General features: G+C 40.1%; 1 protein-coding gene across 1 annotated transcript in view; it reads left to right on the forward strand.

The window, feature by feature from the left end:
• LOC140229037 (transcription factor SUM-1) overlaps nucleotides 1-26017 on the forward strand; it is a 42946-nt gene that overhangs the window by 707 nt on the left and 16222 nt on the right. The window lies entirely within an intron of this gene.

The raw sequence follows: 26017 nt of genomic DNA on the forward strand, positions 1-26017 counted from the left end.
ACATCTTCAGCCGGCCGGTGTACAGCAGTTATGTGTGTACTTGATTTGTGTTGCACGTATGATATGAAATGTTATTGATAATGCTTCATCTTCTGCGCGCTTTACCAGCAGGTTTATATCATGGAAGAGGAGAAAGTCTCCTGTCCACCTCGCTGTTTATATCATACCTCATCGCATCACTCATGTTATATGAACAAACGTAGACTTTGGGAAAATATGACTAAATTTTCAGATTAAAGTTGCCAACAAAAGTTAATAGAGAATGAAATAATGAAGCGAAGTCAATCTTTCAATGAAAATGACAACATTGTTCTCGGCTCTCTTCTAACCGTCAGGAAAATCCACAAACCCTTTGACATTGCTGCAGGTTATGTCAGATTGTGCTTTTGTTTTTTGAAATCGTCCCATGTTATGATAATACCGACTGTAGACGAAGTTAAAGGTATGATTGTTTCAGAACATTCATTCCGTAGCACGGAGCTGCAGACCCAAAATGATGGCCAGAAATACGAGGTGCTAAGATATCGAGGTGTCGCACTCGCAGGGTCGTTGGGGCTGGCAGTTTATCTTGACACCTGTAACCTCGTGTTGAGTTATTTCGGTAGAAAACCGCGATTTACTAGCAATAAATGTCAGCGCATCAAGGACGAAAATTCACAGGGACCCAAAATATATCCCTGGCCGTTTATCATCATTCCTCTATATGCTACCGGAAGTAAAGACATAGTAAGGACAACAACGCGCAGAACAGCATATATGGGAGGAATGATTCCATTACATAGTTGTTATGGGAACGTTCGGGCAGGTAGTACCGTACGTACAGGTACGAGTTTAGGTGTAGTGGTACAACGTGGTCCATACCTTTCCAGAGCGGTCACAGATAACTGAAAGTGATGAGCGAGGACATGTAGTTGCATGCATGCAACTCTGGCATAAGAACAAAAAGACAATGCGTTCATGAAATGAGGAGGGTGACACATTTGATTCCATAAACAACGCCAACATATAGCCTAGAGGAATAATCATGAATCCAACGTTTTTTCCCCACCATCTCACTGGATATTAGTATTAATACGGAAACTCGAATGGGCACTAAAAGATTATGTAAATTAAATTATTGGCCAATCAGAAGCCTCAGTATTACACTATTAAACTAGGACAGCATTTTGTACATCGAATCTATTTTGTCATCGATTTGCAAATTTCTGTGTTACAGGTAAGATGTATTGCCAGAATGCGCAGGTAAATCGATGGTTGCTTAGTCCAGTGTCTAGCCGATATCTAATGCTTTCACACGCCGTGCATGATTGGGGCCACCAAACTTGTTTTGCTGAGACGCAAAAGGAAGGCTGTCGTACCTTTCGTAAACCGTCAATCTAACTTTTGCGGTTTGCTTTGAAGCTCACCTATATGCAACCCGCTCTTTCCCTAGCAACATCAAGTGCGTCACAGATGTTCGGCGCCAGCAGCATGGCATCGCGTCGGGGCAGCCCCGAGGTACGCCGACTGCAACGCAGGCGAAGGAGCCTGTTTTGTTTTGATCGTTCCAGTCATCATTCAAGGAGGTGCTCACCTCTTGCAACCTTTGCAGACTTCGGCAAAGCAAGGAAATTCGAAGCTCCTCGGGCAAAGTTAATGAGGAGATGTTCCGCGACAACTTAGAAGTAAATTAACTGAAGGATAAAATGCGACAAAAGTTCCAGATCCCGAATAAAATGTTTTCTGTAATTCCATTCCATCGTTCCTTCCGTGGCTAAGGGCGCCTTGCATGGTGCATTTGGCCACAAGCAACAAGTTTATGAGGTTTCAATGGATTGAAAATTACTTATATACCAAATTCAGTAAGAGTCATTTCAGACTGCGTTAAGCGAATGTATTAAGTCTTCCTTCCAGGATTACTTGAAACTTGCGGTCAATGTGTAGAAAGGAAAGCAAATGAATTATCCAAATATTACTAAAATTAATCCTCTTCCTTCTCCTTCTCCTCCTCTCTGTCATCATTGAAGAAACGGGCATCCGCATTTGGAAGAAAAACAATTATTGAGGTGCCCCTATGCTTTACGGGGATCTTGCAATTGTAATCGTCCCATAAATTTCTTTTAAAAAAAAGAAGAAATTTATCGTCCCATAAATTTTCTTTTTAGAGGTGATGTTCGTAAGCGGTGATCGAACCTCTTATCATCATAGAGCAATATCAGAAAGGAGTATGTCCTATTCTTCTCACTGATGCACATTATTGCCCTAGTTGAACAAAGGAGGTACTAGGCAAGCGCGCCTAGAACCTCCTCGCCTTGCTTAGTACCTAGTACCTCCTTGGTTGAGCTGAACACATAATTGTAGAATACATTAAAGCTGAAATCGCTTCTACAAAATACCATCCACTGGAAGATAGATCTAACTAGGGCAAAACTTTTAAAGAGTTTTGCTTCAGAGATAGATAAAGAGAGAAAGAGAGAGAGAGAGAGGGGGGGGGGGGGATGAGACCAGAAACCGCGCCAAGGCGGATATGGTTTTATTATTCCTTTTTTCCCCGTCCTCGCTCCAAAATACGAGCGTCCGAAACCCCACACTCTGTGAAGCCCTCTCTGACACACGGTGAGTAATAAGATGATGGGTTAGAGAGACAACGGCGAGAGAATGGTTTCCATGGCAACCTCAACAGCTGAAGAAGACGACTGTGAGAAGACTGACAGGGCTCATCAAAGCTGACGAAACCAACCAAACAGACCATACGGTAACGGCATTTAGTGGCGATACTAAAAAACAAAAGACCCACAAAGGCAACACCATGACAAAGTGATTTTTGGTGCATTTGTTCTTTTCAAACAGCTAACGTCTGCTCTCTGATTACAAATGGCCCTTTGGCAATGACGTGGGTGTTGATTATTTGTCTAAACTCAATCATGTCTATACATTATGTTCATTTTTCCAAAATGATGTTCACTCGTCATCCATAGAAGGCTATTGAGTAATATTATTAATCATTATCGAACATGTCGAATGCTGCAGAAAATCATAGGCAAATCTATGTATGGTGATGTGCCCCATTGATATCTACCTCAACAGCATTCGTAGACCTCATTACATGGACCTACATTGCAGAATTGACTTGTCATGATTACAAATTTACCGCGTAGGTATTTATGTGGAAGGAATTGGGGATGGGGGTTGGGATGGGGGTTATAAACACGACGCTGATGACACCAACGTGACGGAGTCCAGAGCGCCTTACGAAACAGGTTTCCCCCCTCTTGCTGTACAACATCACTCTTGAGAGCTCACCCCCATGGGATCGACAGTCAAGCCGAATCGGACGCGATTAGGCTGAGCATAAACACGTCCCCATCTCCGCTGTGCTCAGAGCATGTGTGTATGCATCTGTGTGTGTGTGGGTGGGTGTGTACACCATCTTTTGGTTGCGCCATTGGTCTTCATTGCGTCGTTATGCCATATCATATCGGAATTGAATCCTCAAAAACACTGCGTATACATCCAAATTTCCACAGTTACCCCTATGTTCGGTCCGTAGCGGATCACGTAAAAACTTAGCCGACTTGAAAGAAATGAAAACCAAATTTGTTATCCTAAATGTAAGAGAAACCAAGGAGGTGTGATATCTCCTTTGGTGAGACACTGGCAGTTATGGAGTAAACGTTGCCTTACATTAATTCTAGTACTAATACTATTTAATGATTTAACCGGGATAGCGTATTCTTCTTCGGTGTAGACATGTATAGTCTACCAGCGGGTCGTGACGCTATCATTACCCAGCATCGCCAGTTACCTGCGTACTTATTTACTAGACCCATTCACCTGGGTCAAAATGGCGATTGTGGGTAAAGCTCTTGTCTGTGGATGAACGCGCCGGACTCAAACCCGGCACATTCCTTTTGGAATCCAGAGCGGTATACCACGGCGATATATATTGCAACTGATCAAAATTATTTATAAGTTTAAAACACTGGACATACTTGGAAAAAATCCTTTGATCTGTTCATAGGCATTAGACAAAAATGAAAAGTACGTGTAAATTATTTTGAGTTTACTCTTACGTTTATATCACTCAACCTTATATCGATATTTTTGTCTGAAGCAAACGCCTCTTGGCCACAAAGGCAAGCCAACCCATATCAGTAGCATCCTACTGAATACTGTTTCAATCGAATCGAGGGGGGGGGGGGGGAGCGGGAGTGCGTATCGTGCAAGCATTATTGGTCGTGTCACGAAACATACTTCATGTGGAAGGTAATTTCTGAAAGGGGTAATATCCCTACTTGTTGATGTTCTTCCACCATAATGGAGGATGATAAAGATTGAGATGGCGTTGATGTGAAATGTTTAAAAGCAAAATAAAAACAAAGACAAAAAGAATGCAATGTGAAGGAGTTGTAAATGTATTTTTGCTTGGTTTACCGTGATTCTCAGCTTGGTCCAATCTCCCCTATCTGGCCCAGAATAATGGGTGTCATGCATTACAAGCGGAATCCACTGGGACGTCTGCCCCTAACTCAATTTGCGCGCTTCAAAAGAGAACACACACCCTGGTACATAGCTTTGCTTTGTGCATCTGAAATCGCCTAGACATTCTCGCTCTTGGCGACGGGCACGGTTTGCGTTCACATCGCGACCACGCCAGCATGCTCTCGGCCTTTGGCGGCGCACTTTACACCCAAAAGATGCTGCACCAATGTTCGAGTCAGGGAAGTAAAGGAAACTCTAATGATAGAGTGACCTTACGCCTGCAGTCAGAGACAGTATGTTAGTAATAATGCTCGTCGCAAGAGTATGCTTTACCCTGAAACTCTTTTAAAAACAAACAAACAAACGAGCAAACAAACCCAAAGCAAGCAAAAACATCCTTTTAAATGTGATTTTAGCCAGCTTTTATGGGTCTTTTCCGATTCAACAAAAAGGAATGAAATTCCGTACAGACCATGTTGTTTAGACCTTTTGTCATCTACGATAAGTTTGCTTTTCCCCTCTGCTTGTTCGTTGATTGTGACTCGGGTACAGACTCGTTGATCTTGATGACTTGCTTGTTTGAACTCGCGAGTGGGAACGCGTTCACTAGGGGGACAACATAACATTCGACGAATTCAGCCTTATTGATGATGGGTTGAGCGGGATGACATTTTGCTCGGGCGGGAAGAGGCCTGGTGTAATTATTGACAGCTTGGAAAATGATTTCGGGATAAATGGAGCGCCAGTTATCGTGCGTCAAACCGCCTACTTCCACGCGCGCCATGACCTTGGCTAGGGCAACCTTCGCATTCATTGGCACCTAATTAAAAGCCAAGAATCGGATAGCCCCGGGCAGGCTGGAGGTATGCGCGAGTTTGCGGACCAGAAAACGCAAAAGCATTTACACTGATAATGTAGCACCTTGAGATTCCGACACACAGTTGAGACATCTTCATCAGCTGAGGCGATGGCTCGTTCGAGTTGTGGAAGCCAGGTAGCAAGTTAAGGGCTTTTTACACTTGTAAATTTTTGCTTAGCCCCGGACTATCGGTGGGGCTAAGGGGGGGCCTTAGCCCCACCGATAGTACGGGACTATCCTTAGCCCACTTTCTGTTTACACTCGTTTTTGCCAAAGTGGGCTAGCCCCACCGATAGTACGGTACTATCTGGCCCTGCAAAATAGCAGGGGTTAGCACCGCAATTGCGGTGCTAGCACCGCAATTGCGGTGCCAAGCAAGTGAGTGTAAACAGAACGAAAAAATAATCCTGGGCTAAGCGACGGAGACGAAGTGCGACCCTCACTGACCAATCAGAAACGAGGTAATCAAGTGCTGCCGGTGCGTGCGTGTACGTGTACAGTACACAGCGTAATTATGAATATTCATGTGGTTTGGAAAGTCCGGGGCTAAGAAAGACGAGTGTAAAAAGGTCAGTTTTCTCCTTAGCCCCGGACAAGAGATAGTACGGGACTAATTGGCGAGTGTAAAAAGCTGAAAAAATTGGTACGGGACTAACGATAGTCCTGGGTCAGAGAAAGTCCGGGGTTAAGAAACACAAGTGTAAAAAGCCCTTTAGAAGTACTTGTAGGACCACTGGAAATAGTTGAAAATATTTTTACCACGTGATGGCCAAATGAGAGAATGTCCAACCTAGAGTAATTTGTTTGATATTTATTTTCGTGATTATTGTCAGTAGGGTGATAGCTTAATGTTGCCAATGTTGGAATAGTTCTTCTTTTTTTTTTTAATGTAACGTCTGGCTGTTTGCTAAAAGTTGAGAAGCAAAATGTCTTTGCGCTCAGTCACTTTGCTCTTAGCTATCAAAATTTGACGAGAAATGGCAGCAAGAAGGGACAAAGCATTGACCTTGTTTTATAGAATGTCTGGAGCAGTACTACTGTAGGGGGAACCTCTAAGGCCCTCGCTAAGGCCCTTACATATCTCGTATGACGCTACTATTTTCGTCACATGGAACCAGCATAGCAAATACATCTTCGCGCCCGGAGCAGGCGAAATGGTGTCAACCAGAGATGCGATCGCGAATGGTAAATGCGTTTCCCAGAGAGTGGCTGACTTTATTTTCCTGACGCCCGTTTACTCCCAACCAACCACATGATTGGAACTGTGCCGAGCTGTTTCGCCTAGTTTATAATGGGAAAAATAACAATAACAACAAACAAACGATACGAACCCTAACCTCCCCATCCCAACACTGGAGTATTATGTTCATTGTAATTGCAGGTTTCAATGGTTTATCAGATATTTTATGATGTTTAAAAAAGTTTGGAGTTTTTTCTTTCCGGAAGGATAATGACATATGCATTCTTGTCAGTGCCAGATAAGACGAAGAAAGCATCATTTTTGTGTTGTTGTTTTTTTTTCTCTATTTCTAGTTTTCTTGTTTTGTTTTGCATCTAATGTACCGAAAATCTGTCGGAAAATCATACAAAAAAGCACGTACAGACGTACAGAGCAACTCTGCGCATTATTGACTAAACGCGCTTGACGAGTTGTCTGTTGTCGACCTCTTTTTTTTCTATTTATTTATTCATTTCTTATTATTTACTGCAGGGATATATGGCAGGGCGAACCCCATCATCAGAGGGTATTTTTATTCTCAATTTTGGTAAACGTAAAAACAGTTACTGCGATTTATCAACAAGTGAGCTTTAAAGTGTCTTGCTTTTGGCTAGGCTTTGTAATTTTTGGAAAAAAAAGGTAATTGGATCTATGATGCTATGATATGTATCATTCTATCCCATGATATATTTGAAGACTTAATCAATCACGCTTTGTAAACAGCAAAACATTGCTTACTAAGTCTTATTGATCAAAAATCTAAATTGGTTTTTGTCAAGCAAAGCAAATATTTTTATCATGTTATCATACTAGTGAATCGAACTTCAATCTGCTAGTTCTATACATGCATCAATTTCTTTTTTCTTTAATTTCTTCGGCGATGATGCTTACATATTATGTACGACTTAGGCGCTTAGTTGTGTAGGGATAGAATTTCATGTCACTACATTCTGTCTAACCTAGAGGTGCCTTGCTTCTTGTAAGACAGAGAGAGCTCTCCCGCTAAGAGTGTGTCAAGATCACAGCCGGGACATACGGATCAATATCAAAACATTACAACGTGATGTCGCGAAACGAGGGAGAACATCGCCGGTGGTATACTTACACACATCATTGCACATGATGCGTTTTTGTGACTGTGTATTGATGGGGTTTCGTGAAATACTGATTTACAATGATTGTGATGTTGTTATTGATTATTCATATTACTACAAGTACTACACCTACTACTACCATTACTACTACTGATGTTAGTAATAATAATGATAGTAGTACATTGTAGTAGTAATAGTAATAGTAATAACAATAATAATAATAATAATAATACTTATAATAATAATAATAACAATAATAATAATGATAATAGCCATCATTATATTCATCATCATCATTATAATCACAACATCCCAGTTCTCGAAATCAACATAAATGAAGCAACAACGTCATTAATGATCACAAAATGAGTCCTGATGGTGGAAAACAATTTCAGGATGTTGTGGGTTCCACCCATGTGGTAATAACCAAAAATAGGTTTAGTGCATTTATGACGGGATGTTTTCATAGTAGATCAATTATCTTGATCTTCTCCATCTTTAATTCATTATCATATTTGATTCAAGGGCACCCTATACACGAATCAGTGACACTTCTCTGATTTGTTTATTGAAATACATTTAAAAAAAACCAAACACATACTTGTATAAACGTTTTAAATATTGAGTATGGGTGTCTTTAATTTCGATATCTTCCGAGTGAGTGGAGGTATCATTATAATACACACACAAAAAAAAGAACAGCCCCACACTTACGCATGAAGAGTATCTGAAATAGGCAACAATTGTTAACCTTTTCAAGAACTCTTTTTTTAAAGATACTGTTGCATTAGTCACATTTCACGCGAAAAACTAATGAGGAGCATTGCTATTGTGACGTCATGTTGTCATGACTTAGATGAGTATCTGGATGTGGCCACTCACTGTATACAGTATCAGATGTCAAGCTGTATATGATAACTTTCTTAACATCATTTTGGTGCGCTCGAACTTTTCTTAATTCTTTCTTTTGTTTCGCTGCACTCATCATGTTAATAATAATAATAATATATTGATACCTTCGGTTCCTCGGACGCTTTCTGTTCCAAAGCTCAACTGTATCAGTGGAAATGCAGATTCCTCACCAAGAGACTGTTTAGTATTTGTCCATATAATTGGTGATGCAATGAGATGAATATTTCGCGGTTAGCATGTTATTATGATGGACAAGGCAGACGTAATGACAATTATGAAAAATTGCTATGAATAATGATTATGGACCCTGAGAGTCACGGATTAAGACCGTGGTCAGTTGGTTGGACATTGTGTCTTGATTGCCAATAGTTTTCATTCAAAATGATTTATTCGATCCATTACCCTAACACATTTTCAGTTTATAGTTAAAGCGTTATTTTCCCTTCTCAAGACGATCAAATGATACCTTTAATAGTACGAATGTACCTCCGTGAAAAGGAAAGTTTCCCTACACATTCGAAAAGGTTTCCTCAAAACAACCTCCTTGCTAAAAACTCTAACCGCTCCAACAACGTGGAAAGACACGGCATATGGCTTTCCAATAAGCAAACAGTGATGTCTTGTTGACCGCTTAAAATTGGAACCGACATCAATTAAGGTACAGCGCTCCTTAGTTGCTAGACATATGCAAACTTTTTTCTCCCTTCTTTATTTCTTTTTTATTTCAAAATCTGCCCACATTCGTCTTAACTGTGCTAAGGGAGTAACGTGTCGAATGACAATTTAATACCCCATCTAGGTCCGCGCGAGCCTGACTTTCATCATGGTACTATGTAAGTATGATGAGTCTCAATTTGTGCGTATTTTTTTATTTTCTAACTCATGATTACTTTGGCGAAAGACTGGTCCCAAATCTTTGTTGAAAGCGTGACGTTTACTATCTTTGTCCCAGACGGGCCTGACATGGTATTCAAGTTTTGGGTCAGGGATAGGAAGGATGGCGTTGTAACCGAAAAGTTTGCCACAGAAGTGACCTTTCAAATTAGTTTCTCGCGAAGTCTTGGGGGGTTTTCATTCTGTCTAACATTAACAGGAGGGTTAAATTATTGAGGGGAAATATAATGTTTCGTTTGTTCCTTGTGATTCCATTAACCCTCTCATTACGGTAGACAATCTGTTTGTACACAGTGTCAATGATATAAAGAGGTCCAGTAGTGGTTTTCAAAGGGTTAATGGAGAGTTCATCAATGATAATACCAATGTGAGTTGCCATGATAATGTACGTAGTGAAAGACATGGAAGCAAGGGTTATATGTGTCTTAATAGACTAGATAGAAATATGGTAGATATTTTGTACACTTCAACACTTTCTCATTCCTCACTTGAAGTAGTATGACCTAAAGGAAAACATGGAAATTTAAAACAAACGGGCAAGAAAACATAAACGAACAAAGATTAAAAAACGAAACAAAATAAATACGTCAAAGAATATTCCACTTTTGAAATAATTATATGAAATGAATATAAAAATGGAGAAGGCGGGGGTGGGGTAGGGAGGGAGGGAATAATTTATGTAGTTGTGAAAGCGAACAGAGAGAGGGGAAAAACATACAGATCAAAGCCATTCACTTTCTCTACACACTCCACCATCCTGTGCATCATTTCTGCCCCACATCCAGAAACACCCGTCGGCCACGGCGTACTTGACATCGCGCTCCCCGGGCGGTCCCCGCTGGAAAACGACCTCAATCACTGTCTCCCCACGCATTCCGCCAAACACTACACTCCACTCAATTTTAGGTCGCGGAGATCCTCTGAAAGGCCTATGTACTTTATTCCCTCTCGTACGCCATCTTCCTGTATATACTATAAGATTATATTCTCCCTTAAAGGTCCTGTTTATCTTTGGGAACAGTGATTTAAATGAATTTCAAGATATGACATTTAACGCATATGTGAAGGTTTGTTGTACCACAAAACATCCTTTCATATAGGATTTTCATGATAAAGCCTAAAATATAAGGAGATATCTGTATTTTTCTCAATAAAACGTAACTGTAGACGGTTTAGTCTGGAAATTTTTGTATTATAACTATTGTTCACATTTTGTATATTTAACAATACTTAGCATCGATTTTACCGATTCAAATTTTTACAGTGGTTGTTTCTATCCCTAACTCACATTTAAGAACTATTTTAAAGCACTTATGCTGGGTTTTTGTTTCATCTGCAAATGGTAAATTATGCCTTTAAAGTTTGTTATATCGCTGTCCATAGTCGCTGTAGCTACACACGCATAACCAATGTATGATAAGGTATAACGATTTGTGACGTTTAATATAGTTTTTATCGGCAAGGAAAGATTATACCTATGATATGCCGATTCCTCTTGTCTTTGATGTGGCCAAGGAGGTACACCTCATTGATGTGCCCGACGAGACTCTGCAAACGGTGTAATAATCATGCTCTCCTGTGAAACTCAGGTACACTGTAGTGTCTTGCATTAGTAAACGCAGCTTCATGGAAGTACTATACTGCAATAAATTATGTCGTAAATTTATGAAATGATTTTCCCCTTTATACAGACTAGTAACTATAACTGGTATAATGTAGCGACTGCAATTGTCATAACCATCGTTTCTATGTTTGATGAACTGTGAAACAACGATTATTATTAACTGTGGTCATAACTAAAGACAATGATAATGCCAGCTATGAATTCGACAATGAACCTGATCGGAAACAAACAACATGAGATGTGTAAAGCAAGTACGACGAGAGTGCAAACAGGGCGTTCGCTTGTTCGTAAAGTTTACACTGGGTACAAACTACACGTCTATACGTAGAGTGGGCAGACAAATCGGGTATTTTTCTCTCCCTCCATCTCTCCCTCTCTCCCTCTCTTTCTCTCTCTTCTGCTCCTCTACTGAATGATTGCTGTAATCCATGGAATACCCAGAGGTCCTTTGCGGGGAAGAGAGATATTTCCGAAAACAATTTCCGAGGAAACTATTGATATTCTTACTGGTTTTCCGTCAGAAATACTCCTTTACCGCTACGTCTGAGCCATGAATTCACAGACGCATTTCACATAGCAAAACAGAATATGATTACTCTTGGGGGGAAACCGTGTTTTCAGGATGGATTCGCCTATCAACAGAAAAAAAAAAGAACAACACCTGAGGAAATTGCCTGTAGAAGCATGATGGGTTCCGTGTAAAGTCTTTAGGGAGTTCATACTTATTGTCAAGAATGAGTTGAATTTGGAAATAACACTAGAAACCTTCACAACAGAGCTAGATAAAGGCATTTAGATGTGACCGTGTCCCTGAATGCGATTGTGTTGTATTTGCTCATTTACTGTCGTGTTCCATACACAGGAATATGGAAGGCTTTCCATATTAGGCAGAACGCGTTTTCAGTCGATGAAATTGGGTCATATTTTGGTTGCCTATTTTAATTGACCCAAATTTCTTTTGACCACAACAGCGTATCATCTTTCCGCGACAGCCAAGGGCACGGTTCATTTGTCATAGCTTTTACAATGGTGACCAAGTCGCTTTTTATGTTAAATCAACTGAAGTATTACGCAAGTTATCATTTCGATGTTTTTATCAACAGATAAGCTTTATAGTTTCCAACGGAAGCAATTCCAGTGGCTAAAATCCCCGGATGTAATAGCGGAGAGCCACATAATTCCGCGACTTTTTTTTTTTTTCCACTGGCTGAAAGTGGGTTGTAAATTCCTCCGTTTCGGATTTTTTCCCCCGGTTTCAGTTTTTGCCTACTTAGGCCATCTGTGGTCAGACTACTAAAAACGATTGGGGTCTGCATCGATGTCAGAGCACTTTTGAAATGATCTTTAAAAACCGATTAAGCGATAATATTTTCTCGCGGCTATTTCTCTCAGCTTGTTAGTTTAGCCAGTATCATTATACCGTAGACCAAATAGATCAAATCAGTCTCGAAAGATATAAACTACTATCATAATAGATTTTAGTATACTTATAGAAAGAAGTCAAACAAAAGGAACCAGCAGAATATAACAGTTATCTGCATGGTTTTGTGTTAGCCCCTTCCCTTATTGCCACTAACTATAAAGCTGTGAAATTACCGACAAGTTCCATAAGGCAAAGGTATAGTTTGTTGAACTTTAGAGACGACGCAAGACATTTCAAAATGTCTATACGCTTTATTTCTGTATAGAGTATTATACAAGTTCATGTGATATAAACAGGAAAGTTAGTACACGTATCATGCTTTAAGTGCGTAAACACTAACTCGTTTCAGATGTTGTCTGTGTATAATAGGCCTACTACACTCTATGATATATAATGAAAAAACAATAGTATTTAATAAAATTACAATATTATTGTAATTTGCTCGAGAAGTGAAGGCTACATAAAGTCGTAGTCGTCACGCCAGTCGTTCTATTCGACTTACAAAAATAGATTATGTTCAATTGGTATGGTGAATATAGCCAATGAACCATCTCAGCGGCTTCAAAATTGAACTAAACAACCAATGTGAACTATATAGCGTGACAATGGATAAGATTTAAAGATCTCATAGTCAAATGAATTATTAGAATGTCAGACATATACACAAGTCAAGGCCATGCCTATAATAAACATTGTTTCATGTTCTTAATTTGGAAATAGTGTCTAATGAAAAAAAAAAGTAAATATTTTTTAAACAATAATTTCGGTGATCACCAGAAAACCGATGTAGAACCCAGCTTATCTACAGCGACCGGAACCGAGAATGTATTTCCTGACACGCATGTGAAGAGATTCTATTTGTCGGAAAGCAAGAAAAGCGCTGGGGACTCCGATGCTATTTGTGCTCCGCCCGTTACCAAGACACCGGTCTGGGATGCGGACTTTACCCGGAATCCCTGCTGGCGCACGCCCGCTTAGCACTGTTTAGTTTTTCAGACAAACTGGAGTTGACTTGTTAAAGACCTGCCACAAATACCGTTAAACCCTCTCGGCTACGACTGGGTTTAAAGGGCAGTGCGTGGTAAAGTCATCAGGCATAACACGCGCCGTGCCCCCTTTTACGGCAGGTAGGTAGGCTGTGTTTAAAGCAGCCATTCATGGGCTAAGTGAATCAGCTCAGTGCGATTAAGCTTTATTACAAACGCAGACTCGAGTGCATGGGACTGACGAGGATTCCTTGCCTACGCTAGTTATCACTCCCCAACGCTGGTCATAGGGGTATTTAGTGTGTCTCTGCTGTCGACGATACCGTCTGTGCACCTGTAAATTTATGGCGGGAGATGAGGCCAAGCGAGTTTTCAAGTGCCGCATTCTTTCGGTGCATGTCCAACGATTTGTACTCCGCGCCCACTAACATTCATAACATAAGATTGATTTGCCATGCGCTCCGCGGATGAAGATAGCTGGTCGCAAGTAAATTCAATTTAGTCCAATATTTGATCCCAGTTGAGAGGTCTCGTTAATTTCAGTTTTCAAATATAGCGCCAAGGAAGAGAATCGTGATAGAATTTGCTTGCCATCCTTTTTCAAAATGTAGTTTGCGCGTGATTATTTTTCCCTCGCAGATCAATGGGAGTGCATCGGATCATACTGTTGATATTTTCATGTGAGTTTAATCTTCCCTTGTTGCCTAGGTAACCAAGGAGATACCTCCATGCCTTAAACCCAATGCCTTCGGGTACTGTAATTCCATATAGGGTTTGTGCATGCAAAAAGCAGTTCCCTTACACACTGATTTAACAGGCTTGGCATGCTTAAATTGCTGATATTCCATGTCATGATATTGGTCTATTAAAAATCAATGATGTATCAATGTGAAATGCCCTCTTGGTCTAAATCGGAGCAGCGCTGATACTGCAAGAGACTATCATATAAGATTATGTATTGTAAAAATCATCGCAACATGGATTTTCTGATCTATGGATGTGTTACATATTAATAAACACTATTACAAACACCAGTGGATGCTAAATATCCAATATTTAACTGCTGCAACAACAAAAAAAGGAAAATGTAATCGGGCATGCAAACAAACAGAAAATTGTGGCCTTTAAAGAACGTCTAAATCACAGACAAAAGGAAGCACAATAAGTGTTTTTACTCTCATATCAAACCAAACTGAAACTGAAACTGAAATAACTGTAAAGTGGCTGAGTGTGCTATCGATTTTAACAGTTAAAGGAGAGCTTAAAAGTTAGACAAATGGAAGACAAGAGGACACTCGTGTAAGAAGGTAGGCAAGCAAACGAATTAGCGAGGTCAATCAAATCCATTGTACATTTGTTACTCATACCGTAAAATGGTGTAGATGTCAAATATTGTGACATATGTATCAAAAAACAATAATGTACAAGGGTAATATGTCAGGCTATTTCAGTTCTTAAGTAAGCGGTAATCGGACATTGTAAACCTACATGTCGAGATTCTCTTGGCGGAATTATTATTGCTTGCGTTTGATCGGGCAACTCATGTCTAAGATCGATATCAGTGACTATTGTTCATCAAATATCATATGAGTGTGGGGACGTGCATGTGTCTTTGCGTTTTCGAGCGCATTTGTGCGTTAAAGAAAGGGAGGGGGTTTATTGTTGTCTTTGTACAGAAACTTGCAGATTGTGGGTATAAAAACTTGTGGGTCATTATTATCAGACATATCGCAGCATTCAGTTCTTGGTGTTAATGCACCAGCACAACCTGATATAAGCAGCCAATGTTAGGACTCGTAAAGAGTCCAAGAGACAGTAAAATCGAATTCAACGGATGATTTTTGTGTCACCAATGATAAGCAGACGATAAACGTGTTCAACAATGAATGAGGCAAAAGAAGTGACATTCGGACACTGTAGAATGTTGGGGTGTTGTACTCAGCACCGCCAAAGAAGGAGAAACTCTCACTTTTCTGTTCCTTCTCATCATCCATGTCACGGGGAGAGTTCAAAGTGGAACTGATTTTTTCCCACGATGCGGGCGTAGAAAACAAAAGCCGCATGAATAATTCAATCTCTGAGACGTTGAGCGGGCACTAAAGTATGTTCAACTCTCGCCATAAATGGTCCTAAAGTTGTTTGTGAGTTGTCCTTCTCTCGGATCTCCTCGCGGTGAGGAAAGAAATAAAGTAGGAACCAATTCGATTTGGCAATTTACGACACTGGAAGTTCGTCGCGGAATCAGTGGAAGTATTTAACTCGTCAGTAAATGTAATTCATCACACCAGAAACGTTGAATTTTGTTTGACCTGAAATAGAAGACCCGCCCCCGTGAAGAGCTCAGTGCAAACGCCACAGGGTATCTCGCCACCAGGCTGGCGGGCAAAACGAGGTTTAAAACATGATATACAGTGTAGAAGAAAAATGAGCTGTGCCGGTTTATTGGAGAATGCAGTGCAACTATACAGAAGCTTCATTTCTCGTCATAAGTTTTTTTTCAGTTGCAAAACTCTCCTTGACAAACTTCACACCTCTTCTCGTGTTAAATACAGTTGGAAGATGGTAATTGACGTTAAGACAACATTTCCCCTAATTCTGACCAAGGAGTTACCAGACAACTCCTTGTTCTGACCAATCTGACAACCTGCTCTGCTAGCAAAAAGGGAAAACAAATTAGAAATTGACTGTCGTCCCCATTGGAATGCCCAAGGCTTCGACCAGTTGCTCTAGCTATTTGATTTCTTACGATACTGCACCTTTTTGAGGACTAATCATGTGTTTCGCTATGTACGACACATATATTATCAATCCAATGAAAAGAATATCTATCCGTTTGCAAAATAAATTCTTGGATTGTTTATTTGCCAATGAAAACGGATAGGAGATCTTTGCATTTGTTAGATAGGATTTACGATAATACACTATCGTATACATGATGTAGTACGCATATACCGTCATCACCATCGCTGGATTTTCGTGTTTCCATAACATTCGGTTTAAAGATAATGTTTCTTGTCATGTCAAATATATCTTCGAAAGCGCCCTCTTACGTCGCCAACATTTTCCACAGGAGCATCATCCCAAAATATTGTAGAGTTGCAACATAGCTTATCTCAAGCCTTTTTTTTTTTTTTTTATTTCCGTTAAATATGACGGTCATGGAATAATGGCATTCGCAAAACAAATGAGTCGTGAAATTATCTGCAATCTTGTCAATGCCACACCAATTTTTAAAGTAGCGTAGGCCCATTTTCAGTCTTGCAATGTGCGGTAAACATTTTAAATTGTTAGAGATAAGTGGGCCTACACTTACCCTCCATAGAATGGTCATGACAGACTGTTATGTGCAATCCCAGAACCCAAACATGTGACCATGTTTCTATGTAATCATTAGAGAAGAATTTGGATTGACATAGTTGACTAAAAGCAGATCCAATTCATGCTGTCACAATTACTGGCCAGCTTCCACCGACTAAGTAGTGAAAAGAACAGTAACTGTTTCATTTTTTTTTTTAATGGATAGGACGTCCTTTTAGGATTTGCAACTCCTTGATCTGTTTTCCTCCTCCTAATCCCATGAGTATTTACCCTTGACCCCATAACACCATTTCAATAACAAACTTGTTTACGATTCAACTTCCAAATTCAATGAATTAGACGACTTTGGCAGTGTATTGGCAGTAGGATGTATAGAGATGCAATTAGAAATCAAATTACAGCAGCAATATAACAATGGTCGCGTTCCGGAGTCATTGAATTGTCATGTAGCTTTTCTGCTGACAAAAGTCGTCATGTCAGTAAAATATGATGCGTAGTTGAATGGTCTGACAAGCTGAGATACGAGTAATGACATGCATGGATGACAAAAATGGTGACCAGTTTATTTTAAAGCATTTCATCGACGCGTCAAGAAGGTGTGACAAAGTAAATGCCCTTCATCTCCGAAACGCTCTTCTTGACACAGGAACATGAAGCGTGCATGAGTCGAAGTGTCATTAATGATCTGCCTAATTGTGATGATAATTAGACTAGTCAACTCAATAGCGAAAACCCCCACGTGTTTAAGCGAAAAGAAGATGTACACCTGTGTCTTAAACAGCAGTTTGGGATTACAGGCGCGGCTTGGTATTACTTCACGAGAGAGCGGCTCTACAGTTCTCCGTTTCGTGTACATTACACGGGAGCCAAAACCAATAAGATGCCGAACCACCGTGATGGGATAGGCCATTCGATGACTGTATCGAGCGTGGGGTGGATTAGCTCGTGGTTAGCCTTCGCTTACCAGGGTACGAAATCGATCACAAGCGACGGTGTATGGCTGAAGAAATACGTATGAAAAGATAAGAGTGATAATAATAACCAACACATATCCCCTTAGAAAAAAAAAAAAAAAACAACCAAAAACAAGGGTTAGTTGAAAATACGTCGTTCAAAATATTGTGGAATATAAATTTCATTTGATTGATTTAACCAAATGCCAACTTTTTCCTTCGTTATTTTGTATGATGTTGTTAATCAATATGAAGCTGTTTTCTTTTTTTTTTTGAGTGTGTATGTGTGGAGCAAATGTGTTAGATGATTACCCCAATCAAACCGGGGGAAGGTAATTTGTACCACTCATTTCTATTTTGACTTAATGAACTGCAACAAGGTCTGACGGGTTTGAGAAAGTGAAATGCTCATCGACTATCGAAGACTCGAGGTTCGTGCCTACAATTTCCCGATATCAATTTATGGGGTCGTCCGATAGCTTCCCCCGATTTGGCTCCAAAATCCGCCACACGATGACGCATGCTTAGAGGAGCGTCTCGAGCAAATCCCTGATGCCTGATTGGTCAATCCTTTTTTGCACCTGGCAACAGTCCCGACCAGTTCAACAGGTGGTTACATGGCGAAGGGGGGAAAATGTGCCCATTGTCGATTCAGTGATTTTAGGCGAGCCAACTTCTCGTATGATTTACAAACGAGCGCGCGAGGATATACAATTAAGGATCTACCAGGGACATCAATGTTGTAATTATGGCACTCGACAAATAACGCAATGTGTGAACAAAGTCCCTTGTCCGTCTTATTTTGTTTATGACGTACAGGATGTGAGGAGACATGTGGCTCGATGAAGTGGGTAAGGAATGAATATCAGACACTTCGATTACACATACTCACACACTAAAAGAAAAAAAAAAACCACCTAAGCACAACATAACCGAAAAAGCAAGCACAGAAACAACTAAGATAATGATCACACAATTAAAAAAAAAGGGGGAGGGGTGACAAAAACCAGAGTTCCAAACGACTGATTTGCTAGTTCATTAGACCTTGTATATTTTCTAGTCATTGTCTGGGGGCAGAAGAAAAGCAGGAGAGAAAACTCACGAGTTAATGAGCGTTAGATTTGTCTGCCATACATACAATTCCCAATAGCTTTCTGTAGAGGATAAAATTTGATAAATGTACTTACATGATGTAATTGTGATATTGCACTATCCAATAAGTAGGTTAGAAAAATGATGATAATAAAGTATGATACACCAGAGCCGTGGCCTGCAATGGAACAAATCTTGCGAGTTGTCTGCTTGTCGTTTTGAGGTTAATCCTTGCCTAATTTCTTTTGTCGTGGAACACCCGCGCTAACCCATCGTAAACCCCCCTATATGCAGGATCGTACCTGGGAGGTGGTGACTATACGCGTTCAGAGGTTCAGATGTACTTTTGCGGGTTTCCCCTTTCCTTTCCTCATTTCGTCTGTCCATTTCTTCATTCTGTCTCTCATTCGCCGTCTCCTGTTTTTTTTTTTCTCTCTTTCATTTTAGTGAGACTGGGTCCCCTACCATGGCTCAAAATTTGCAAAGTCATGTTCTGTGGCCCGAGTGAGGTACAAATTAGATGTGACAGATTCAAGGAGAGCCCAACAACAAACCCGACTTAGTAAGCAAGAAGTATTTCGCGAAAAGAAGACAAAAACAAGGGGAGCATATCAGATGATTTTTCTACCTTGTGTTGTTGTCGCAAGTGATGAGAACAATAGCTTGGAAAAAAGTAAGACAGAGACCAGTGTTTAAAGACAGATCGGTTGTTTGATAATTGGACTCATCGCGTCCCGAGAGAATTTTACCGCAGAAACTTGTCATCTCGTCATGAAACTGTCATCCTTGATTATCAACGCACATCTTATATTGGAAAGAGATTGATGAAACTGGATGAATTCATTAGATATACATAAACTAAGAAAGAATTAATCAAAAGAACGCCAATTTGGAAAATAAATAGGATCTTCAATCTTCTAGTATGTGTTGGCAATGTTCGAATTACAGTTGAATGAAGCAATTAAGAGGCCTTTTGAAAGTTCTTCAATCGAAACAAATCATGAACTGATTGAGGACTCAAATAACAAAGCGCAATTATGAAACAGTAACAATAAATGATAAAACTAACAATCGTTTGTAGAAATATGAAGCACCAATTCACAGAAATATGGTTTCTGAGGCCCGATGGGTCAATGTCGAGATATCACTGTTACTTACTTTGTAACCTACCTACCGAACACGGATCATGAGGCCGGTACAGCAAAGTTTGATGGAATTGTATGCCGATAGACCACGACGACCTTGCATCCGAGAGATGAGCGACGTAATGAGAACAAGGCAAAAACTGCAACGACCCATTCTCGGTTATCATTGTGTCGTCATCAACAAGGACAAAATACATGATCCCTAAAAAAATAGACATACTTTCACCATGTTTACTCCTTTTTTTTGGGGGGGGGGAGGAGGAGGGGATCATAATTAAAAAGCATGATAAGTTGTCCGAAAGCATATTGCCGTTATTGGAATTATATGACAACATATCGGTACACTGTTCGTTCAGAGAATAATGAGCAACAGTCAATCGAGGAAAAAAAAAAAGAGTTTGAACAAGGTTCATAGAGCAGAGTGAAATTGTAAACCCTGTAGTGTTATACTAGGCACAATATCGGTCCATAGGTCGAGCTGTATGAGTGTTCAACATTGTTCGGTTTCGCCGCTCAAACCTGTCCTCCAACAGTCTGAGTAGTTAAAAGTCGATTTGACTCTTTTTTAAACGAGCACTTTTCATCAGCTGTCGCGTTCAGAACAGGTGACTATCGATTAAAGTTTTGGTCAAGATCCAAACATTAACACGAAAGTCCTAACGCTATCCCGTCATTAGTTGATACGTTATGAACTGTTGGTTTGATGACAGCACATTGGGTTTGAGACGTGGATGAAAGAGACAGTATCTGTTGTTGTCGAAGTTAAACACATTACCTAAATGTCATTCCCCAATAAGATATCCCCGCACTTATTTGTCATGTGAATTGATGCAAAACATGCACAAAATGTACCTTCGTCAGCAGTACTTGACAGGAGGCAGAACAAATACACGCACTCCGTATTGCTTCACGTCTTGCTCGTCTTTCTCGCTCAACAAATAATATCTAGTCTTAATTGGAGAGAAAATACTACACATATTAAAAAATGGTCTTTAAAGGAGATACTGACAAAAACCTTCAGTATATTAAAGACTAAAGAAAAAGCTTTCATATTTTACTGTATTTACACACACACAAAAAAAAATGGCTGACTGTATCATCATAATTATGCACAACTCAAAATAGGTGTCGCGATGACATATCGATGACTGTTTGCACCCATAGTGACGTCACCGTCACATGACAGAGATATTTCTCGTTGCTTTTGTATTGTCATTCAGAGCAAATTCATTCCGTATATGCGCATGATATATTCCCGTAGAACTAGGAACGCCCATCCCCATCATATTGTGAGTGTGTGTGTGTGTGTGTGTGTGTGGTGTGCGATAGGGTGTTAAACATATGATTAGGAAATCGTTATACGGAAAGCAGAATCAAAATCTATCGTGCAAATACGTCCCAAGTCGTCTTCTAAAGGCGACATTCAAGGAAGAATACAGCACATTGTTATCCCATGCGTTATAGGCATATTTAAGACATCGACAAATTAATGAAGAAGTACCAGAAGTCTTTAAGGTCTTTTGGACAGATTCTACGAAGAAGTGCAAGTATCTGTAAATAATGATAAGGTAGACCTGTCTGTCATAATCTTTGAAGAACTGCCTCTAAAACTTGACACAGTCGATGAAAAAACAAAAAATGCCCCAAAATATGATGCTGTCTATCAGACACACTTAGTCCCGGCTGGATGGCGCCGGTATGTGGCGCCACCCAGCCACGACCAAACAAAATAGAAATAAAAACAAAACAAAACAAAAACAGAGCAAAACAATGTATGTGCACTGTTTATTTCCACCGTTTTATCAACAGTGCATGCTTTGGCAGGACTTTGAATCACGTGATAAGGAGAGTCAATGAAAGCTCTATGTAAATTTGTTGTTGTTCTTCGTCTGGGTTTGATAACATAGTCATACAGCAACTGGATCATTAAAATTGTTCCACTTTTCTCGACATTATAGCTCGCCCCAATATCTGTCGACAACGAAATATAGGCCCAACTAGATAGATGGATAATTGAATAGACATAATATGTATAGATATATAAATAGAATAGATGGGGAGATAGATAGATAGATAGATAGATAGATAGATAGATAGATAGATAGATAGATGAATAGATAGATAGATAGATAGATTGATAGATAGATGATAGATAGATAGATGGCTGGATAGATAGATAGACTGATAGATAGTTTGATATATAGATAGCCAGAGAGTTAGATAGATAGACAGATAGATAGATAGATAGATAGATAGATAGATAGATAGATAACAAAATAATTATTAAGAATATACAAATCCAACGCATCGAATGAATTTTCCCACATAATAGACTCAATACTCGCAGAGACAGAAGAGATACATAGAGGGTCTGATGGAGTAGTAGTATACATCTGTCTCTGGATTCTATGAAAATATGAACCAGTTGTCATTTGTCCTGACATTTTTATAGGTGATTGTCGACCTCATGATACCTGAGGTATCTGGCATATTTCCACTTCTGGCTTCTATAGGCCTAATTTCAAAAGAAGGACCGTCTTAGATTGTACAAACACACACACACACACACACATACATACACAACCCATACACATATGTACACTGGAATGTTGTATTGGTATCTGTTTTGTTGATATGACACGACAACATGTCAATATTATCTCATGCGACAAGCGTCGTCACACCAACCCTTACATACAATTTAAATTCACGTAGTCTTCATTCATTTTTTTTTCTTTTTGCAACAGCTCATGGATATTTTCCGTTCATAAAATTTACGTGGATTAATGCCTACAGTATTTTGCCTTCTTTTTTTTTTTTTTTTTTTTACAAGCCAGACATCTTGAATGTTTCTTTCTGCAGATATCCCGATTTCAATGAAGTGTGCTTAAATGTTAAGCTCAGCAAAGAAAAAGGGGTCACCCGATAAAATCGCTGTATTGAAAACATATCACTTACATTAGTCATTTAATTCGTCACATTTCCAGTGATGGCGTTCCAAAAACGCAACAAGAAGTGGAGAGGGCAGCTTCGAAAGCCTTGTATGTTCTGGGCGAGTAATCCTCCCTCAATCTACCGCTGATATCGATCCCTGTGCCCTGCGTTTGATGGCTGCAAAGTCCTGATACTTTAATGCCATTAATTCCCTTGTTCTTTCCGAATAAGGGATCTGTCATCACCTTAAAAAGGGGGAGAAGTGACGGCGGAATCGGAGAAATAGAGATGTGGTGTAAGAAAAGTGATGCCATGAATGTAGGGTCAGAGCACTAAATTGCGTAACTGCTTGGCGCTTCAGCTAATCTCTCCTAATTCAAAATGTCCCTTCAGCGCTAATTATCCCACCTTATAGTTAAACGTTAGACTAGGTAAGTGCTTCACACTTTGTGGGATGCGTCCATTTTCCCCCTCTCCTTATCAATCTTTTGTCTTCTGAGGGAACGGGGTGGACTCTTGTCGGCGACCCTAGAAACAGCTGCGTTTCCGATGTTCTTGGATGCGGCTGTCCGCTGAGTTTAACGCGGTGACAACCTCGTCAGTGCAGATGTGTCGCCCCCTACCCTCCCCGAGACCAACCCAAGGCCACAGTGCTCCTCGCTTGCGTGGCTCTCTCGCTATACGCTGTGGCCAAGCTCGGCTTCATTTGCGCATTATCAGATTAATTCTTTAGCCGTTATTTCTCAGATTCAGTTGATAAAACCTTTATTTGGAATGCGGGACTCGTTTGTTACGAATTAAAGTTGTTAAAGGTTTGAGTTTGACTTGACGGAGCAACGGCTTCTAAAGCTACATGTGTTTACGAATGATTTGTATGATGCCAAGTCGTATACAACAACAAACAAGCAAGCAAACTGATAAAGTGTTTGCATATCCTTCTTTTGAGTACTAACACTCTGTCCAAAAGGAAAAAAACAACAAAAAACAAGGGAGTCAAATCTAATGAAGATATGTGAAGAAAATGACGTCCTTCGCTCAACACTTTACGTCATAATTCGACGTTGCGATACAATGCAATTTAATTCATTTTCCAATAGAACAACATTAAAGCATACAGAACTGAGACATTAAACGATGAAAAAAAATAATTTGGTTGCGCCATAACCAGTTGTGGCTAACAATCTCACTTATCCTACGTTTTAGTCAGCGTGTAAAACCCTTTAAGCATATTGTACCTCATAATCAATCCTTACAATAATATATCGCGCTTGTTGGTGTTTTATCGGAATCTCATGTGAACCATCATCTTCATCATAGGAGGTTCTCTGCAGTGGTGAAAACGGAGCAGAGGGAAGACCTTTTTTTCGGTTCTATTCTGTTTTGTTTTAATTCTAGCGAGTCATGGACAGCTCACCTTTTTCCTCGCCCTCCTCAAGCAGAGTGACTCCCGTTGCCCGACTCTGCCTCGTGCAGATGCCGCGGCTGGGAGGAAATTCAATTTACAGCCCCACTTTCGCTACTTTTTGGTCAAAAAAAAAATGTAGCGAAGCAAGAAAAGGTTGCTACAGAGGAAGGGGGGGGGGAGAGATGGTGTGTAAGAAGGAGAGAGAAAGTTCGCATTGATCTTGGTTACTTGATGGAACACATGTTTAGGATTCCCCAAGAGGACCCAGCAACTGGCTGACAGAGAACTAGAATGGGCGCGAGGTGGTAGCTACCAAGTGTTTCCCTTATGTGAAAAGAGAAGGCCAGATAGGTGTCAGCCAAGAATTTTGGAGACTCCAAATTGGTAAGAAAATTGATACAATGATGCGATACCTGAAAGCCCACATTTGGTAAAAATGGTCACTGGAAATGTAAGCGATGTCTTGTGACGTGAGTGAGCGTTTAACTGTCGTCTTCTTGTAGTGCGGCGATGTTAAATTAATACCAACTAAAATGGGGAGTACTTTGCAATAACACTCTAGGTTGATAATGATAATGTAGAAATGTGTGTAATTATTAGACTTCCGTTTGTTATGAAACCGTTGAGGTTACTTGCAGGGTGAGGATTACAGTGGTTGATGTGTGTTGAAAGTTGAAGACGCATCTTGTAAAGCAAAGTGATAGACAGCAAGAAGGGATGTGGTTAGCCAAGGAAAGGAGAATCTGTAAGTATACCTTAACAACCTCCCGTAATGTCGAACAAAAACAACATCAATGCATCTACTTTAAAGGGCTCCATTTGCTGTCTGATGCGCTGGCCTGGTTGTATGGTCGAAGAAGCGAGATGTGGTCGATGGCGAGAAGGGGGATGGGCTTGAGAGGGGTGGGGTCGACCTTGGTGTTGTTTAACCATGACAAGTAACTGAGTCTTCTGAAGCGACATAAAATGACACAGGTAATTACTCCTTTTTCTAGGTGATGGGTGTTATCAACTCTTCTTGTTTGCGATCGATCGTGCAATTAAGTGGATATTATGGATCTTGGTGGGTGTGATATGGCGAAAACGTGTATCTCGGAAACCGCCATGGGATTATCGACGCGATGATCCAGTAGAGAGAGGACAGAAGCATGTTTAAGTGTTCCGATGTCATTTGATGTTTGTTAAAGGGCATAATTTTTTTTCCATGCTATGATATGGCACTGCATCATGCGACATAAACTGATATTAGTTCAAATCCGGGCGTGGATTTAATTATTTGACTCTACTTTGTTTTGACTTTGCGTGTTTTCATAGGTGCAGGGCCTATATGGAAACTAATCATGCATACTCGGAAGAACATATAGGAACATATTAGTATAACCACAACCACAGCCATTTTATCTTAGTCCAAATATTCATCAACCAATGATTCAGGTAATGCTGACACGATATTACGAAGTACCATACAAAATATATACTTCTTATTACGAAGTACTATATGAAATATATTTTTTATTACGACGTGCCATATAAAATATATTCTTTATTTCCTGATCCCTGTTTGCCATGTCATGTTTGCAGCAATGTTTGCGATGTCACGATAATACCACGATACCACGATACCACGATAATCGCCAAGACATCTCTCTTAACCCCCTGTCGCTGGGCTGGACTCTGCTTTGAAGTCCATACAGCCTC

Source organism: Diadema setosum, chromosome 5 (assembly GCF_964275005.1).
Source record: "Diadema setosum chromosome 5, eeDiaSeto1, whole genome shotgun sequence".
NCBI lineage: Eukaryota > Metazoa > Echinodermata > Echinoidea > Diadematoida > Diadematidae > Diadema > Diadema setosum.